The sequence below is a fragment of the Chiloscyllium punctatum genome, chromosome 3 (genome assembly GCF_047496795.1).
Source record: "Chiloscyllium punctatum isolate Juve2018m chromosome 3, sChiPun1.3, whole genome shotgun sequence".
NCBI lineage: Eukaryota > Metazoa > Chordata > Chondrichthyes > Orectolobiformes > Hemiscylliidae > Chiloscyllium > Chiloscyllium punctatum.
In genome coordinates, this window is record NC_092741.1 from 18,810,320 (window position 1) to 18,827,986 (window position 17,667).

The 17,667-nt window shown below is 48.4% G+C and overlaps 1 protein-coding gene across 1 annotated transcript in view; it reads right to left on the minus strand.

The window, feature by feature from the left end:
• Positions 1 to 17,667, minus strand: part of galnt14 (UDP-N-acetyl-alpha-D-galactosamine:polypeptide N-acetylgalactosaminyltransferase 14 (GalNAc-T14)) — a 316,616-nt gene that overhangs the window by 218,022 nt on the left and 80,927 nt on the right. The gene's annotated exons all lie outside the window — the stretch shown is intronic.

The window sequence follows — 17,667 nt, forward strand, 5'->3', positions numbered from 1 at the left end:
TTTCCTGTTACTGACTGACCTACCAAAGGGAGCAGTTTTCCTGTTACTGACTGACCTACCAAAGGGAGCTGTTTTCCTGTCACTGACTGACCTACCAAAGGGAGCTGTTTTCCTGTCACTGACTGACCTCCCAAAGGGAGCTGTTTTCCTGTTACTGACTGACCTCCCAAAGGGAGCTGTTTTCCTGTTACTGACTGACCTACCAAAGGGAGCTGTTTTCCTGTTACTGACTGACCTCCCAAATGGAGCTGTTATCCCATTACTGACTGACCTCCCAAAGGGAGCTGTTATCCCATTACTGACTGACCTACCAAAGGGAGCTGTTATCCCATTACTGACTGACCTACCAAAGGGAGCTGTTTTCCTGTTACTGACTGACCTACCAAAGGGAGCTGTTTTCCTGTTACTGACTGACCTCCCAAAGGGAGCTGTTTTCCCATTACTGACTGTCCTACCAAAGGGAGCTGTTTTCCCATTACTGACTGACCTACCAAAGGGAGCTGTTTTCCTGTTACTGACTGACCTCCCAAAGGGAGCTGTTTTCCTGTTACTGACTGACCTCCCAAAGGGAGCTGTTTTCCCATTACTGACTGTCCGACCAAAGGGAGCTGTTTTCCCATTACTGACTGACCTACCAAAGGGAGCTGTTTTCCTGTTACTGACTGACCTCCCAAAGGGAGCTGTTTTCCTGTTACTGACTGACCTACCAAAGGGAGCTGTTTTCCTGTTACTGACTGACCTCCCAAAGGGAGCTGTTTTCCTGTTACTGACTGACCTCCCAAAGGGAGCTGTTTTCCTGTTACTGACTGACCTACCAAAGGGAGCTGTTTTCCTGTTACTGACTGACCTACCAAAGGGAGCTGTTATCCTGTTACTGACTGACCTCCCAATGGGAGCTGTTATCCCATTACTGACTGACCTCCCAAAGGGAGCTATTATCCTGTTACTGACTGACCTACCAAAGGGAGCTGTTTTCCTGTTCCTGACTGACATCCCAAAGGGAGCTGTTTTCCCATTACTGACTGACCTCCCAAAGGGAGCTGTTTTCCTGTTACTGACTGACCTCCCAAAGGGAGCTGTTTTCCCATTACTGACTGACCTACCAAAGGGAGCTGTTTTCCTGTTACTGACTGACCTACCAAAGGGAGCTGTTTTCCTGTTACTGACTGACCTACCAAAGGGAGCTGTTTTCCTGTTACTGACTGACCTACCAAAGGGAGCTGTTATCCTGTTACTGACTGACCTCCCAAAGGGAGCTGTTTTCCCATTACTGACTGACCTACCAAAGGGAGCTGTTTTCCCATTACTGACTGACCAACCAAAGGGAGCTGTTTTCCTGTTACTGACTGACCTCCCAAAGGGAGCTGTTTTCCCGTTACTGACTGACCTACCAAAGGGAGCTGTTATCCTGTTACTGACTGACCTACCAAAGGGAGCTGTTTTCCTGTTACTGACTGACCTACCAAAGGGAGCTGTTTTCCTGTTACTGACTGACCTCCCAAAGGGAGTTGTTTTCCTGTTACTGACTGACCTCCCAAAGGGAGCTGTTTTCCTGTTACTGACTGACCTACCAAAGGGAGCTGTTTTCCTGTTTCTGACTGAACTCCCAAAGGGAGATGTTTTCCTGTTACTGACTGACCTCCCAAAGGGAGCTGTTTTCCCATTACTGACTGTCCTACGAAAGGGAGCTGTTTTCCTGTTACTGACTACCCTCGGAAAGGGAGCAGTTTTCCTGTTACTGACTGACCTCCCAAAGGGAGCTGTTTTCCCATTACTGACTGTCCTATCAAAGGGAGCTGTTTTCCCATTACTGACTGACCTCCCAAAGGGAGCTGTTTTCCTGTTACTGACTGACCTCCCAAAGGGAGCTGTTTACACGTTACTGACTGACCTACCAAAGGGAGCTGTTTTCCCATTACTGACTGACCTACCAAAGGGAGCTGTTTTCCCATTTCTGACTGACCTCCCAAAGGGAGCTGTTTTCCCATTACTGACTGACCTCCCAAAGGGAGCTGTTTTCCTGTTACTGACTGACCTCCCAAAGGGAGCTGTTTTCCCATTACTGACTGACCTCCCAAAGGGAGCTGTTTTCCTGTTACTGACTGACCTCCCAAAGGAAGCTGTTTTCCCATTACTGACTGACCTACCAAAGGGAGCTGTTTTCCTGTTACTGACTGACCTCCCAAAGGGAGCTGTTTTCCTGTTACTGACTGACCTACCAAAGGGAGCTGTTTTCCTGTTACTGACTGACCTCCCAATGGGAGCTGTTTTCCTGTTACTGACTGACCTACCAAAGGGAGCTGTTTTCCTGTTACTGACTGACCTACCAAAGGGAGCTGTTTTCCCATTACTGACTGACCTACCAAAGGGAGCTGTTTTCCTGTTACTGACTGACCTACCAAAGGGAGCTGTTTTCCTGTTACTGACTGACCTACCAAAGGGAGCTCTTTTCCTGTTACTGACTGACCTCCGAATGGTAGAGTTTTCCTGTTACTGACTGACCTCCCAAAGGGAGCTGTTTTCCTATTACTGACTGACCTACCAAAGGGAGCTGTTTTCCTGTTACTGACTGACCTACCAAAGGGAGCTGTTTTCCCATTACTGACTGACCTCCCAAAGGGAGCTGTTTTCCCATTACTGACTGACCTCCCAAAGGGAGCTGTTTTCCTGTTACTGACTGACCTCCCAAAGGGAGCTGATTTCCTGTTACTGACTGACCTCCCAAAAGGAGCTGATATCCTGTTACTGACTGACCGACCAAAGGGAGCTGTTTTCCCGTTACTGACTGACCTACCAAAGGGAGCTGTTTTCCTGTTACTGACTGACCTACCAAAGGGAGCTGTTTTCCCATTACTGACTGACCTCCCAAAGGGAGCTGTTTTCCCATTACTGACTGACCTCCCAAAGGGAGCTGTTATCCTGTTACTGACAGACCTACCAAAGGGAGCTGTTTTCCCGTTACTGACTGACCTACCAAAGGGAGCTGTTTTCCTGTTACTGACTGACCTACCAAAGGGAGCTGTTTTCCTGTTACTGACTGACCTACCAAAGGGAGCTGTTTTCCTGTTACTGACTGACCTACCAAACGGAGCTGTTATCCTGATACTGACTGACCTACCAAAGGGAGCTGTTATCCCGTTACTGACTGACCTCCCAAAGGGAGCTGTTTTCCTGTTACTGACTGACCTCCCAAAGGGAGCTGTTTTCCCATTACTGACTGACCTACCAAAGGGAGCTGTTTTCCTGTTACTGACTGACCTACCAAAGGGAGCTGTTATCCCGTTACTGACTGACCTACCAAAGGGAGCTGTTATCCTGTTACTGACTGACCTACCAAAGGGAGCTGTTATCCCGTTACTGACTGACCTCCCAAAGGGAGCTGTTATCCTGTTACTGACTGACCTCCCAAACGGAGCTGTTTTCCCATTACTGACTGACCTACCAAAGGGAGCTGTTTTCCTGTTACTGACTGACCTCCCAAAGGGAGCTGTTTTCCTGTTACTGACTGACCTACCAAAGGGAGCTGTTATCCCGTTACTGACTGACCTCCCAAAGGGAGCTGTTTTCCTGTTACTGACTGACCTACCAAAGGGAGCTGTTATCCCGTTACGGACTGACCTACCAAAGGGAGCTGTTATCCCGTTACTGACTGACCTCCGAAAGGGAGCTGTTATCCTGTTACTGACTGACCTCCCAAAAGGAGCTGTTTTCCTGTTACTGACTGACCTACCAAAGGGAGCTGTTATCCCGTTACTGACTGACCTCCCAAAGGGAGCTGTTATCCTGTTACTGACTGACCTACCAAAGGGAGCTGTTATCCCTTTACTGACTGACCTACCAAAGGGAGCTGTTTTCCTGTTACTGACTGACCTCCCAAAGGGAGCTGTTTTCCTGTTACTGACTGACCTACCAAAGGGAGCTGTTTTCCTGTTACTGACTGACCTACCAAAGGGAGCTGTTTTCCTGTTACTGACTGACCTCCCAAAGGTAGCTGTTTTCCTGTTACTGACTGACCTACCAAAGGGAGCTGTTTTCCTGTTACTGACTGACCTACCAAAGGGAGCTGTTTTCCTGTTACTGACTGACCTACCAAAGGGAGCTGTTTTCCTGTTACTGACTGACCTCCCAAAGGGAGCTGTTTTCCTGTTACTGACTGACCTACCAAAGGGAGCTGTTTTCCTGTTACTGACTGACCTACCAAAGGGAGCTGTTTTCCTGTTACTGACTGACCTCCCAAAGGGAGCTGTTATCCTGTTACTGACTGACCTACCAAAGGGAGCTGTTTTCCTGTTCCTGACTGACCTACCAAAGGGAGCTGTTTTCCTGTTACTGACTGACCTACCAAGGGGAGCGGTTATCCTGTTACTGACTGACCTACCAAAGGGAGCTGTTTTCCTGTTACTGACTGACCTCCCAAAGGGAGCTGTTTTCCCATTACTGACTGACCTCCCAAAGGGAACTGTTTTCCTGTTACTGACTGACCTACCAAAGGGAGCTGTTTTCCCGTTACTGACTGACCTACCAAAGGGAGCTGTTTTCCTGTTACTGACTGACCTCCCAAAGGGAGCTGTTTTCCTGTTACTGACTGACCACCCAAAGGGAGCTGTTTTCCCGTTACTGACTGACCTACCAAAGGGAGCTGTTTTCCTGTTACTGACTGACCTACCAAAGGGAACTGTTTTCCTGTTACTGACTGACCTCCCAAAGGGAGCTGTTTTTCTGTTACTGACTGACCTCCCAAAGGGAGCTGTTTTCCCATTACTGACTGACCTCCCAAAGGGAGCTGTTTTCCTGTAACTGACTGACCTCCCAAAGGGAGCTGTTATCCTGTTACTGACTGACCTACCAAAGGGAGCTGTTTTCCTATTACTGACTGACCTCCCAAAGGGAGCTGTTTTCCTGTTACTGACTGACCTACCAAAGGGAGCTGTTTTCCTGTTACTGACTGACCTCCCAAAGGGAGCTGTTTTCCTGTTACTGACTGACCTACCAAAGGGAGCTGTTTTCCTGTTACTGACTGACCTCCCAAAGGGAGGTGTTATCCTGTTACTGACTGACCTACCAAAGGGAGCTGTTTTCCTGTTACTGACTGACCTCCCAAAGGGAGCTGTTTTCCCATTACTGACTGACCTACCAAAGGGAGCTGTTTTCCTGTTACTGACTGACCTACCAAAGGGAGCTGTTATCCCATTACTGACTGACCTCCCAAAGGGAGCTGTTTTCCTGTTACTGACTGACCTCCCAAAGGGAGCTGTTATCCCATTACTGACTGACCTACCAAAGGGAGCTGTTTTCCTGTAACTGACTGACCTCCCAAAGGGAGCTGTTTTCCTGTTACTGACTGACCTACCAAAGGGAGCTGTTTTCCTGTAACTGACTGACTTCCCAAAGGGAGCTGTTTTCCTGTTACTGACTGACCTACCAAAGGGAGCTGTTATCCTGTTACTGACTGACCTCCCAAAGGGAGCTGTTTTCCTGTTACTGACTGACCTCCCAAAGGGAGCTGTTTTCCTGTTACTGACTGACCTCCCAAAGGGAGCTGTTTTCCCATTACTGACTGACCTACCAAAGGGAGCTGTTTTCCCGTTACTGACTGACCTACCAAAGGGAGCTGTTATCCCGTTACTGACTGACCTACCAAAGGGAGCTGTTTTCCTGTTACTGACTGACCTACCAAAGGGAGCTGTTTTCCTGTGACTGACTGACCTCCCAAAGGGAGCTGTTTTCCTGTTCCTGACTGAACTACCAAAGGGAGCTGTTATCCTGTTACTGACTGACCTACCAAAGGGAGCTGTTATCCTGTGACTGACTGACCTACCAAAGGGAGCTGTTTTCCTGTTACTGACTGACCTCCCAAAGGGAGCTGTTTTCCCATTACTGACTGACCTACCAAAGGGAGCTGTTTTCCTGTTACTGACTGACCTACCAAAGGGAGCTGTTATCCCGTTACTGACTGACCTACCAAAGGGAGCTGTTTTCCTGTTACTGACTGACCTACCAAAGGGAGCTGTTTTCCTGTTACTGACTGACCTACCAAAGGGAGCTGTTTTCCTGTTACTGACTGACCTCCCAAAGGGAGCTGTTTTCCTGTTACTGACTGATCTACCAAAGGGAGCTGTTTTCCTGTTACTGACTGACCTCCCAAAGGGAGCTGTTTTCCCATTACTGACTGACCTCCCAAAGGGAGCTGTTTTCCTGTCACTAACTGACCTCCCAAAGGGAGCTGTTTTCCTGTTACTGACTGACCTACCAAAGGGAGCTGTTTTCCTGTTACTGACTGACCTCCCAAAGTGAGCTGTTTTCCTGTTACTGACTGACCTCCCAAAGGGAGCTGTTTTCCTGTTACTGACTGACCTCCCAAAGGGAGCTGTTTTCCCATTACTGACTGACCTCCCAAAGGGAGCTGTTTTCCTGTTACTGACTGACCTACCAAAGGGAGCTGTTTTCCTGTTACTGACTGACCTACCAAAGGGAGCTGTTTTCCTGTTACTGCCTGACCTCCCAAAGGGAGCTGTTTTCCTGTTACTGACTGACCTACCAAAGGGAGCTGTTATCCCATTATTGACTGACCTACCAAAGGGAGCTGTTTTCCTGTTACTGACTGACCTCCCAAAGGGAGCTGTTTTCCTGTAACTGACTGACCTCCCAAAGGGAGCTGTTTTCCTGTTACTGACTGACCTACCAAAGGGAGCTGTTTTCCTGTTACTGACTGACCTACCAAAGGGAGCTGTTTTCCTGTTACTGACTGACCTCCCAAAGGGAGCTGTTTTCCTGTTACTGACTGACCTACTAATGGGAGCTGTTTTCCTGTTACTGACTGACCTACCAAAGGGAGCTGTTTTCCTGTTACTGACTGACCTACCAAAGGGAGCTGTTTTCCTGTTACTGACTGACCTACCAAAGGGAGCTGTTTTCCTGTTACTGACTGACCTACCAAAGGGAGCTGTTTTCCTGTTACTGACTGACCTCCCAAAGGGAGCTGTTTTACTGTTACTGACTGACCTCCCAAAGGGAGCTGTTTTCCTGTTACTGACTGACCTACCAAAGGGAGCTGTTTTCCCGTTACTGACTGACCTCCCAAAGGGAGCTGTTTTCCCGTTACTGACTGACCTACCAAAGGGAGCTGTTTTCCCGTTACTGACTGACCTACCAAAGGGAGCTGTTTTCCTGTTACTGACTGACCTACCAAAGGGAGCTGTTTTCCTGTTACTGACTGACCTCCCAAAGGGAGCTGTTTTCCTGTTACTGACTGACCTACCAAAGGGAGCTGTTTTCCTGTTACTGACTGACCTACCAAAGGGAGCTGTTTTCCTGTTACTGACTGACCTACCAAAGGGAGCTGTTTTCCTGTTACTGACTGACCTACCAAAGGGAGCTGTTTTCCTGTTACTGACTGACCTACCAAAGGGAGCTGTTTTCCTGTTACTGACTGACCTCCCAAAGGGAGCTGTTTTACTGTTACTGACTGACCTCCCAAAGGGAGCTGTTTTCCTGTTACTGACTGACCTCCCAAAGGGAGCTGTTTTACTGTTACTGACTGACCTCCCAAAGGGAGCTGTTTTCCTGTTACTGACTGACCTACCAAAGGGAGCTGTTTTCCCGTTACTGACTGACCTACCAAAGAGAGCTGTTTTCCCGTTACTGACTGACCTACCAAAGGGAGCTGTTTTCCTGTTACTGACTGACCTACCAAAGGGAGCTGTTTTCCCATTACTGACTGACCTCCCAAAGGGAGCTGTTTTCCTGTTACTGACTGACCTACCAAAGGGAGCTGTTTTCCCGTTACTGACTGACCTACCAAAGGGAGCTGTTTTCCTGTTACTGACTGACCTACCAAAGGGAGCTGTTTTCCCATTACTGACTGACCTCCCAAAGGGAGCTGTTTTCCTGTTACTGACTGACCTACCAAAGGGAGCTGTTTTCCTGTTACTGACTGACCTACCAAAGGGAGCTGTTTTCCTGTTACTGACTGACCTCCCAAAGGGAGCTGTTTTCCTGTTACTGACTGACCTACCAAAGGGAGCTGTTTTCCCATTACTGACTGACTTCCCAAAGGGAGCTGCTTTCCTGTTACTGACTGACCTCCCAAAGGGAGCTGTTTTCCTGTTACTGACTGACCTACCAAAGGGAGCTGTTTTCCTGTTACTGACTGACCTACCAAAGGGAGCTGTTTTCCCATTACTGACTGACCTCCCAAAGGGAGCTGTTTTCCTGTTACTGACTGACCTCCCAAAGGGAGCTGTTTTCCTGTTACTGACTGACCTCCCAAAGGGAGCTGTTTTCCTGTTACTAACTGACATCCCAAAGGGAGCTGTTTTCCTGTTACTGACTGACCTACCAAAGGGAGCTGTTTTCCTGTTACTGACTGACCTACCAAAGGGAGCTGTTATCCCATTTCTGACTGACCTACCAAAGGGAGCTGTTTTCCTGTTACTGACTGACCTACCAAAGGGAGCTGTTTTCTTGTTACTGACTGACCTCCCAAAGGGAGCTGTTTTCCTGTTACTGACTGACCTCCCAAAGGGAGCTGTTTTCCTGTTACTGACTGACCTCCCAAAGGGAGCTGTTTTCCTGTTACTGACTGACCTACCAAAGGGAGCTGTTTTCCCATTACTGACTGACCTCCCAAAGGGAGCTGTTATTCCGTTACTGACTGACCTACCAAAGGGAGCTGTTATCCTGTTACTGACTGACCTACCAAAGGGAGCTGTTTTCCTGTTACTGACTGACCTCCCAAAGGGAGCTGTTTTCCTGTTACTGACTGACCTCCCAAAGGGAGCTGTTTTCCTGTTACTGACTGACCTCCCAAAGGGAGCTGTTATCCTGTTACTGACTGACCTACCAAAGGGAGCTGTTTTCCTGTTACTGACTGACCTCCCAAAGGGAGCTGTTTTCCTGTTACTGACTGACGTCCCAAAGGGAGCTGTTTTCCCATTACTGACTGACCTCCCAAAGGGAGCTGTTTTCCTGTTACTGACTGACCTACCAAAGGGAGCTGTTTTCCTGTTACTGACTGACCTACCAAAGGGAGCTGTTTTCCTGTTACTGACTGACCTACTAATGGGAGCTGTTTTCCTCTTACTGACTGACCTACCAAAGGGAGCTGTTATCCTGTTACTGACTGACCTACCAAAGGGAGCTGTTTTCCTGTTACTGACTGACCTCCCAAAGGGAGCTGTTTTCCTGTTACTGACTGACCTCCCAAAGGGAGCTGTTATCCTGTTACTGACTGACCTACCAAAGGGAGCTGTTTTCCTGTTACTGACTGACCTACCAAAGGGAGCTGTTTTCCTGTTACTGACTGACCTACCAAAGGGAGCTGTTATCCTGTTCCTGACTGACCTACCAAAGGGAGCTGTTTTCCTGTTACTGACTGACCTACCAAAGGGAGCTGTTATCCTGTTACTGACTGACCTACCAAAGGGAGCTGTTTTCCTGTTACTGACTGACCTACCAAAGGGAGCTGTTTTCCTGTTACTGACTGACCTACCAAAGGGAGCTGTTTTCCTGTTACTGACTGACCTCCCAAAGGGAGCTGTTTTACTGTTACTGACTGACCTCCCAAAGGGAGCTGTTTTCCTGTTACTGACTGACCTACCAAAGGGAGCTGTTTTCCTGTTACTGACTGACCTCCCAAAGGGAGCTGTTTTCCCGTTACTGACTGACCTACCAAAGGGAGCTGTTTTCCCGTTACTGACTGACCTACCAAAGGGAGCTGTTTTCCTGTTACTGACTGACCTACCAAAGGGAGCTGTTTTCCTGTTACTGACTGACCTCCCAAAGGGAGCTGTTTTCCTGTTACTGACTGACCTACCAAAGGGAGCTGTTTTCCTGTTACTGACTGACCTCCCAAAGGGAGCTGTTTTCCTGTTACTGACTGACCTACCAAAGGGAGCTGTTTTCCTGTTACTGACTGACCTACCAAAGGGAGCTGTTTTCCTGTTACTGACTGACCTACCAAAGGGAGCTGTTTTCCTGTTACTGACTGACGTACCAAAGGGAGCTGTTTTCCTGTTACTGACTGACCTACCAAAGGGAGCTGTTTTCCTGTTACTGACTGACCTACCAAAGGGAGCTGTTTTCCTGTTACTGACTGACCTCCCAAAGGGAGCTGTTTTACTGTTACTGACTGACCTCCCAAAGGGAGCTGTTTTCCTGTTACTGACTGACCTACCAAAGGGAGCTGTTTTCCTGTTACTGACTGACCTCCCAAAGGGAGCTGTTTTCCCGTTACTGACTGACCTACCAAAGGGAGCTGTTTTCCCGTTACTGACTGACCTACCAAAGGGAGCTGTTTTCCTGTTCCTGACTGACCTACCAAAGGGAGCTGTTTTCCCATTACTGACTGACCTCCCAAAGGGAGCTGTTTTCCTGTTACTGACTGACCTACCAAAGGGAGCTGTTTTCCTGTTACTGACTGACCTCCCAAAGGGAGCTGTTTTCCTGTTACTGACTGACCTCCCAAAGGGAGCTGTTTTCCTGTTACTGACTGACCTACCAAAGGGAGCTGTTTTCCCATTACTGACTGACTTCCCAAAGGGAGCTGTTTTCCTGTTACTGACTGACCTCCCAAAGGGAGCTGTTTTCCTGTTACTGACTGACCTACCAAAGGGAGCTGTTTTCCTGTTACTGACTGACCTACCAAAGGGAGCTGTTTTCCCATTACTGACTGACCTCCCAAAGGGAGCTGTTTTCCTGTTACTGACTGACCTCCCAAAGGGAGCTGTTTTCCTGTTACTGACTGACCTCCCAAAGGGAGCTGTTTTCCTGTTACTGACTGACCTCCCAAAGGGAGCTGTTTTCCTGTTACTAACTGACATCCCAAAGGGAGCTGTTTTCCTGTTACTGACTGACCTACCAAAGGGAGCTGTTTTCCTGTTACTGACTGACCTACCAAAGGGAGCTGTTATCCCATTACTGACTGACCTACCAAAGGGAGCTGTTTTCCTGTTACTGACTGACCTACCAAAGGGAGCTGTTTTCTTGTTACTGACTGACCTCCCAAAGGGAGCTGTTTTCCTGTTACTGACTGACCTCCCAAAGGGAGCTGTTTTCCTGTTACTGACTGACCTCCCAAAGGGAGCTGTTTTCCTGTTACTGACTGACCTACCAAAGGGAGCTGTTTTCCTGTTACTGACTGACCTCCCAAAGGGAGCTGTTATTCCGTTACTGACTGACCTACCAAAGGGAGCTGTTATCCTGTTACTGACTGACCTACCAAAGGGAGCTGTTTTCCTGTTACTGACTGACCTACCAAAGGGAGCTGTTTTCCTGTTACTGACTGACCTCCCAAAGGGAGCTGTTTTCCTGTTACTGACTGACCTCCCAAAGGGAGCTGTTATCCTGTTACTGACTGACCTACCAAAGGGAGCTGTTTTCCTGTTACTGACTGACCTCACAAAGGGAGCTGTTTTCCTGTTACTGACTGACCTCCCAAAGGGAGCTGTTTTCCCATTACTGACTGACCTCCCAAAGGGAGCTGTTTTCCTGTTACTGACTGACCTACCAAAGGGAGCTGTTTTCCTGTTACTGACTGACCTACCAAAGGGAGCTGTTTTCCTGTTACTGACTGACCTACTAATGGGAGCTGTTTTCCTGTTACTGACTGACCTACCAAACGGAGCTGTTTTCCCATTAATGACTGACCTCCCAAAGGGAGCTGTTTTCCCATTACTGACTGACCTCCCAAAGGGAACTGTTTTCCTGTAACTGACTGACCTACCAAAGGGAGCTGTTTTCCTGTTACTGACTGACCTCCCAAAGGGAGCTGTTTTCCCATTACTGACTGACCTCCCAAAGGGAGCTGTTTTCCTGTTACTGACTGACCTACCAAAGGGAGCTGTTTTCCTGTTACTGACTGACCTACCAAAGGGAGCTGTTAGACTGTTCCTGACTGACCTACCAAAGGGAGCTGTTTTCCTGTTACTGACTGACCTACCAAAGGGAGCTGTTATCCAGTTACTGACTGACCTACCAAAGGGAGCTGTTTTCCTGTTACTGACTGACCTACCAAAGGGAGCTGTTTTCCTGTTACTGACTGACCTACCAAAGGGAGCTGTTATCCTGTTACTGACTGACCTACCAAAGGGAGCTGTTTTCCTGTTACTGACTGACCTACCAAAGGGAGCTGTTTTCCTGTTACTGACTGACCTACCAAAGGGAGCTGTTTTCCTGTTACTGACTGACCTCCCAAAGGGAGCTGTTTTACTGTTACTGACTGACCTCCCAAAGGGAGCTGTTTTCCTGTTACTGACTGACCTACCAAAGGGAGCTGTTTTCCTGTTACTGACTGACCTCCCAAAGGGAGCTGTTTTCCCGTTACTGACTGACCTACCAAAGGGAGCTGTTTTCCCGTTACTGACTGACCTACCAAAGGGAGCTGTTTTCCTGTTACTGACTGACCTACCAAAGGGAGCTGTTTTCCTGTTACTGACTGACCTCCCAAAGGGAGCTGTTTTCCTGTTACTGACTGACCTACCAAAGGGAGCTGTTTTCCTGTTACTGACTGACCTCCCAAAGGGAGCTGTTTTCCTGTTACTGACTGACCTACCAAAGGGAGCTGTTTTCCTGTTACTGACTGACCTACCAAAGGGAGCTGTTTTCCTGTTACTGACTGACCTACCAAAGGGAGCTGTTTTCCTGTTACTGACTGACGTACCAAAGGGAGCTGTTTTCCTGTTACTGACTGACCTACCAAAGGGAGCTGTTTTCCTGTTACTGACTGACCTACCAAAGGGAGCTGTTTTCCTGTTACTGACTGACCTCCCAAAGGGAGCTGTTTTACTGTTACTGACTGACCTCCCAAAGGGAGCTGTTTTCCTGTTACTGACTGACCTACCAAAGGGAGCTGTTTTCCTGTTACTGACTGACCTCCCAAAGGGAGCTGTTTTCCCGTTACTGACTGACCTACCAAAGGGAGCTGTTTTCCCGTTACTGACTGACCTACCAAAGGGAGCTGTTTTCCTGTTCCTGACTGACCTACCAAAGGGAGCTGTTTTCCCATTACTGACTGACCTCCCAAAGGGAGCTGTTTTCCTGTTACTGACTGACCTACCAAAGGGAGCTGTTTTCCTGTTACTGACTGACCTCCCAAAGGGAGCTGTTTTCCTGTTACTGACTGACCTCCCAAAGGGAGCTGTTTTCCTGTTACTGACTGACCTACCAAAGGGAGCTGTTTTCCCATTACTGACTGACTTCCCAAAGGGAGCTGTTTTCCTGTTACTGACTGACCTCCCAAAGGGAGCTGTTTTCCTGTTACTGACTGACCTACCAAAGGGAGCTGTTTTCCTGTTACTGACTGACCTACCAAAGGGAGCTGTTTTCCCATTACTGACTGACTTCCCAAAGGGAGCTGTTTTCCTGTTACTGACTGACCTACCAAAGGGAGCTGTTATCCTGTTACTGACTGACCTCCCAAAGGGAGCTGTTTTCCCATTACTGACTGACCTCCCAAAGGGAGCTGTTTTCCTGTTACTGACTGACCTCCCAAAGGGAGCTGTTTTCCTGTTACTGACTGACCTCCCAAAGGGAGCTGTTTTCCTGTTACTGACTGACCTCCCAAAGGGAGCTGTTTTCCTGTTACTAACTGACATCCCAAAGGGAGCTGTTTTCCTGTTACTGACTGACCTACCAAAGGGAGCTGTTTTCCTGTTACTGACTGACCTACCAAAGGGAGCTGTTATCCCATTACTGACTGACCTACCAAAGGGAGCTGTTTTCCTGTTACTGACTGACCTACCAAAGGGAGCTGTTTTCTTGTTACTGACTGACCTCCCAAAGGGAGCTGTTTTCCTGTTACTGACTGACCTCCCAAAGGGAGCTGTTTTCCTGTTACTGACTGACCTCCCAAAGGGAGCTGTTATTCCGTTACTGACTGACCTACCAAAGGGAGCTGTTATCCTGTTACTGACTGACCTACCAAAGGGAGCTGTTTTCCTGTTACTGACTGACCTACCAAAGGGAGCTGTTTTCCTGTTACTGACTGACCTCCCAAAGGGAGCTGTTTTCCTGTTACTGACTGACCTCCCAAAGGGAGCTGTTATCCTGTTACTGACTGACCTACCAAAGGGAGCTGTTTTCCTGTTACTGACTGACCTCACAAAGGGAGCTGTTTTCCTGTTACTGACTGACCTCCCAAAGGGAGCTGTTTTCCCATTACTGACTGACCTCCCAAAGGGAGCTGTTTTCCTGTTACTGACTGACCTACCAAAGGGAGCTGTTTTCCTGTTACTGACTGACCTACCAAAGGGAGCTGTTTTCCTGTTACTGACTGACCTACTAATGGGAGCTGTTTTCCTGTTACTGACTGACCTACCAAACGGAGCTGTTTTCCCATTAATGACTGACCTCCCAAAGGGAGCTGTTTTCCCATTACTGACTGACCTCCCAAAGGGAACTGTTTTCCTGTAACTGACTGACCTACCAAAGGGAGCTGTTTTCCTGTTACTGACTGACCTCCCAAAGGGAGCTGTTTTCCCATTACTGACTGACCTCCCAAAGGGAGCTGTTTTCCTGTTACTGACTGACCTACCAAAGGGAGCTGTTTTCCTGTTACTGACTGACCTACCAAAGGGAGCTGTTATACTGTTCCTGACTGACCTACCAAAGGGAGCTGTTTTCCTGTTACTGACTGACCTACCAAAGGGAGCTGTTATCCAGTTACTGACTGACCTACCAAAGGGAGCTGTTTTCCTGTTACTGACTGACCTACCAAAGGGAGCTGTTATCCCTTTACTGACTGACCTCCCAAAGGAAGCTGTTTTCCTGTTACTGACTGACCTACCAAAGGGAGCTGTTATCCTGTTACTGACTGACCTACCAAAGGGAGCTGTTTTCCCGTTACTGACTGACCTCCCAAAGGGAGCTGTTTTCCTGTTACTGACTGACCTACCAAAGGGAGCTGTTATCCTGTTACTGACTGACCTACCAAAGGGAGCTGTTTTCCTGTTACTGACTGACCTCCCAAAGGGAGCTGTTTTCCTGTTACTGACTGACCTCCCAAAGGGAGCTGTTATCCTGTTACTGACTGACCTACCAATGGGAGCTGTTTTCCTATTACTGACTGACCTACCAAAGGGAGCTGTTTTCCTGTTACTGACTGACCTCCCAAAGGGAGCTGTTATCCCATTACTGACTGACCTACCAAAGGGAGCTGTTTTCCCATTACTGACTGACCTACCAAAGGGAGCTGTTTTCCTGTTACTGACTGACCTCCCAAAGGGAGCTGTTTTCCTGTTACTGACTGACCTCCCAAAGGGAGCTGTTTTCCTGTTACTGACTGACCTCCCAAAGGGAGCTGTTTTCCTGTTACTGACTGACCTACCAAAGGGAGCTGTTTTCCTGTTACTGACTGACCTACCAAAGGGAGCTGTTTTCCTGTTACTGACTGACCTCCCAAAGGGAGCTGTTTTCCTGTTACTGACTGACCTCCCAAAGGGAGCTGTTTTCCTGTTACTGACTGACCTACCAAAGGGAGCTGTTTTCCCATTACTGACGGACCTCCCAAAGGGAGCTGTTATCCTGTTACTGACTGACCTCCCAAAGGGAGCTGTTTTCCTGTTACTGACTGACCTACCAAAGGGAGCTGTTTTCCCATTACTGACTGACCTCCCAAAGGGAGCTGTTATCCCATTACTGACTGACCTATCAAAGGGAGCTGTTATCCTGTTACTGACTGACCTCCCAATGGGAGCTGTTATCCCATTACTGACTGACCTCCCAAAGGGAGCTGTTATCCTGTTACTGACTGACCTACCAAAGGGAGCTGTTTTCCCATTACTGACTGACCTCCCAAAGGGAGCTGTTATCCCATTACTGACTGACCTACCAAAGGGAGCTGTTATCCTGTTACTGACTGACCTCCCAATGGGAGCTGTTATCCCATTACTGACTGACCTCCCAAAGGGAGCTGTTATCCTGTTACTGACTGACCTACCAAAGGGAGCTGTTTTCCTGTTACTGACTGACCTACCAAAGGGAGCTGTTTTCCTGTTACTGACGGACCTCCCAAAGGGAGCTGTTTTCCCGTTACTGACTGACCTACCAAAGGGAGCTGTTTTCCTGTTACTGACTGACCTACCAAAGGGAGCTGTTTTCCTGTTACTGACTGACCTCCCAAAGGGAGCTGTTTTCCTGTTACTGACTGACCTACCAAAGGGAGCTGTTATCCCATTACTGACTGACCTCCCAAAGGGAGCTGTTTTCCTGTTACTGACTGACCAACCAAAGGGAGCTGTTATCCCATTACTGACTGACCTACCAAAGGGAGCTGTTTTCCCATTACTGACTGACCTACCAAAGGGAGCTGTTTTCCTGTTACTGACTGACCTCCCAAAGGGAGCTGTTTTCCTGTTACTGACTGACCTCCCAAAGGGATCAGTTTTCCTGTTACTGACTGACCTACCAAAGGGAGCAGTTTTCCTGTTACTGACTGACCTACCAAAGGGAGCTGTTTTCCTGTCACTGACTGACCTACCAAAGGGAGCTGTTTTCCTGTCACTGACTGACCTCCCAAAGGGAGCTGTTTTCCTGTTACTGACTGACCTCCCAAAGGGAGCTGTTTTCCTGTTACTGACTGACCTACCAAAGGGAGCTGTTTTCCTGTTACTGACTGACCTCCCAAATGGAGCTGTTATCCCATTACTGACTGACCTCCCAAAGGGAGCTGTTATCCCATTACTGACTGACCTACCAAAGGGAGCTGTTATCCCATTACTGACTGACCTACCAAAGGGAGCTGTTTTCCTGTTACTGACTGACCTACCAAAGGGAGCTGTTTTCCTGTTACTGACTGACCTCCCAAAGGGAGCTGTTTTCCCATTACTGACTGTCCTACCAAAGGGAGCTGTTTTCCCATTACTGACTGACCTACCAAAGGGAGCTGTTTTCCTGTTACTGACTGACCTCCCAAAGGGAGCTGTTTTCCTGTTACTGACTGACCTCCCAAAGGGAGCTGTTTTCCCATTACTGACTGTCCGACCAAAGGGAGCTGTTTTCCCATTACTGACTGACCTACCAAAGGGAGCTGTTTTCCTGTTACTGACTGACCTCCCAAAGGGAGCTGTTTTCCTGTTACTGACTGACCTACCAAAGGGAGCTGTTTTCCTGTTACTGACTGACCTCCCAAAGGGAGCTGTTTTCCTGTTACTGACTGACCTCCCAAAGGGAGCTGTTTTCCTGTTACTGACTGACCTACCAAAGGGAGCTGTTTTCCTGTTACTGACTGACCTCCCAAAGGGAGCTGTTTTCCTGTTACTGACTGACCTACCAAAGGGAGCTGTTTTCCTGTTACTGACTGACCTACCAAAGGGAGCTGTTATCCTGTTACTGACTGACCTCCCAATGGGAGCTGTTATCCCATTACTGACTGACCTCCCAAAGGGAGCTATTATCCTGTTACTGACTGACCTACCAAAGGGAGCTGTTTTCCTGTTACTGACTGACCTACCAAAGGGAGCTGTTTTCCCATTACTGACTGACCTCCCAAAGGGAGCTGTTTTCCTGTTACTGACTGACCTCCCAAAGGGAGCTGTTTTCCCATTACTGACTGACCTACCAAAGGGAGCTGTTTTCCTGTTACTGACTGACCTACCAAAGGGAGCTGTTTTCCTGTTACTGACTGACCTACCAAAGGGAGCTGTTTTCCTGTTACTGACTGACCTACCAAAG